Raw genomic sequence first — 3,147 nt, 5'->3', positions numbered from 1 at the left:
GCCCTCAACATACACGTTGGCTAAGCCTTAGCCCAAAACTCCTTTTCCATAGCCCAGATGAGCATGTGCTCAAGGGAGAATTCTTTTTGCCACTACCACTTCCTTTCGCAGCTCCTTTCCAATCTCAGTCCAAATGCAGCTCTAGACTTTGTCTCTTCTCCTAAACTGAGACTTAGCCCAAGACCCCAACCACTAACCAAATGAAAAACTTCTCAGAGAGCAATTCTTTTTGCAGCCCATTTTGTGCCTCACTCCAGAGATACAATTTGTCTATCCCCTGACCTTAGGCCCTACTGTAGACACAACTCTAATACCCAACATCAACCAAGACACAGCCCAAGACTCACTGCCACAGCCAAGATTATCAAGTTTTTGAAGGCGAATTACTTTGGCAGCCTACCCCCTCCTTCAATAACCCATTTCCAAGTTGACTTCAAATTGAGTTCGTTTCCACCTCTCTAAAACTCTAGAGTCCAAATGCTAAGGATGGTTTGAACCTCAACCCAAGACCCTGAGCTACTAAATTAAAAATATCTTAGGGGAAATGATCTTTGCAGCCTTTCCCCTACTCTAGCTGCTTCTCTGCTGTCCAACACCAGCTGGAGCTCTAGGCTTTGTCCCTCTCCCAATCCCGTATCTAACATTAATGCTAACCCTAACCAAGCCACCAGTTCAGCCTCTCTCAAAATCCCCAGCCATGGCCACCTGGAGAAAAAATCTCCAAGCCTTCCTGGAGAAAAGATCTCCATGAAGAATTCTTTTCGTGCCTACCCCTCTTTGACCGCCCTTCGTAGCTCCACCTCAAGTAGACTTCTAGGCATGATGTCTCTCATGAGTCTAACTATAACCTTAACCCTAACCCTAATCCTCAGCCTTGGCTAGAATAAACCAAGACACCCAGCCATAACCTAGATGAATAATTTCCCAAGGCTGTATGCTGATTACCCTTTCCTTCAGTGGCCATTTTCTAACATTGCCAAGGATGGTGGTTATTGGATACGAGATTTTTTATTGTTGTTACCTACCCCAGAATAAATAGCGAGTAGATCTGAAGATTAATATTAAACTTATATTAGTATAAAAATTTGAGTGAAATGGAACATTTGTTTTATTTGATGGGTATAGTTAGAGTAGTGTGTGTATTCCTGACATTTTTAATGAGACAATGAAACACAAGCTTTCTTTGAAATATTTCAAAGGTACATCTATTTATTTTTGTATCATGCTAGTTCAGAATAAACACATTTTTATTAATTCCAGATTAATCTGTTTCAGTAGCCTAAGAAAACCGAAATAGTCCATTTTCAATAGAGGATCTTTGTTACCAAATCTGTTTCTATGCTTAGACTGCTATTCATGATGACACCACTCGGTGGTGCCATGGGGCTATATTTAACTAACTTCAGTGGTTCTTAAATGTAGTCACTTTTATTTTGGAACTCAGCCTTCACCAAGTTCTTGAAGCGTTGTTTTGCCAATATAAGTTTTAAATGAACAATAGCTATTGTTCTACAGCTTTCGTTTTAAAATCATCCATTGTAGCTGAGCAATGCTTTCAGGTTTCATATGCATATTTTCTTTGGGAAGTCTATTTTGAACTAAAAATATCAGATTCTTCTTGTGCCACCTCTGTATATATAGTGTAACATCTTAACCACGGAAACTGCTCATAGAATAAGGATTTATTCAGTACGTTAGGCTGGCTGAATACTGCAACAACCAATGCAATGGTAGTAAATATCTTCCAATAAATGTGTACAGCATATACTAGAATATGAAATGATTATAGAACACTCAAAAACTTTTAAAAYATACATACTTGTGTATGAAAGATTTACTGACTTTACAAAATAAAGTTATCAGTATGTGAAAAGTGTAAGCTGTAATTACGCTGTTTAAAAAAGAAGTCTGTTTTTTATTACATTTTAAATTTCAAGTATTCAATGCATTTTTCTATGTGGTAAAATATAGGTACTTTTCTAGCAATGACAGTTGAAAATGAAGAGCGGGAAACTACATTACTCTCCAGCAACCCTCCATTCCAGAAGAATTAGGTTACTGTCACTGTAAAGTCCCTCAACAGAGTCGTAGGTTCTGATGGGTAAAATTCCACAGGAACTTTGATGTTTTGAGACCAAACCTTTGAAAACCAAGGCACGCATTTGGGGTCAGGTTTTTTTAAGAGCACATTTTTAAAGTGCATAAATATAAGTCTGACTTTTTAAGTTCTTAATGACAAAAAAAAACCTCTTACTGTGATGCATACAGCTACATTTTACATAAAGCTCATCATTTAATTTGAGGTTTGTAGAAGCTAACACATTTTGAAAATACGCTTCTTAGAAAATAACTATGTTACTATATTGACTAGTATATTTAGAAAAAAAATGAACTATGGCATGCAAATCTTATTGTGGCTTTTTAAATGTTCTGTGTCCAAAAGATGACTGAGGCCTCTGCAGCCTGAGAGGATGTATCACCTTCCCGCAAGTCGCGGTAACCCTGTATATTCACCAGCAGCCAGGTTTGGCTGCATTCTGTTCGGGAGACYGTGCTGCCGGGACCGCCATCCTTAYGCRTCTGTTCGCACGTATCGYGTGGGGAGTCCACGGCTCTAGACCCGGGTGCTCCCGCTCAGGTGGTGACACACAACGCTCAGCATTGCCTAAGCCCTGAGGGCACTAGTCCTGCTGCAGGCTGGAGAGGCAAGAGGATTTTTCCCTTTTGAAGCCCCGAGAACGACACCCCCTGGGCAGCCGGGGGCGAGATCCGCACCGGAGAGACACGGACAGGCCAAGAGGCACAATCTGGCCTCCTCCTGGTGGGCATCAGTTGATACCTGTACACACAGGCTGAAACCCAAACCAGCAAGTAACAGATCCACACCCAAGCTGAGCCATCTCTTTGGGGCTACTACGAACTAAAACAAAAACACCTCCACGTCATTTTTAAGCCTGGAAACCTCACGCCGACAGCAATGAGGTTCGGAGAGCTTCACGGCTTTCCTCCGCCTGCTTCCTCCGCCCAGCAACAAGCACCACGACCAGCGGCGCTCCACCCCGCCAGGCAGACTTCAGCGCACGGCTCAAGCGCGCCCGCCCCGGGCGCGGCCTCCCCGACGGCCCCACCGCCACGGCGGCCGCGGCC

This window comes from Rhea americana, unplaced genomic scaffold (genome assembly GCF_003343005.1).
Source record: "Rhea americana isolate MKP2758 unplaced genomic scaffold, rheAme1 scaffold_0, whole genome shotgun sequence".
NCBI classification, from domain to species: domain Eukaryota; kingdom Metazoa; phylum Chordata; class Aves; order Rheiformes; family Rheidae; genus Rhea; species Rhea americana.
The sequence above is the reverse complement of the archived record's forward strand: the minus strand, read 5'-3'. Positions refer to the sequence as shown.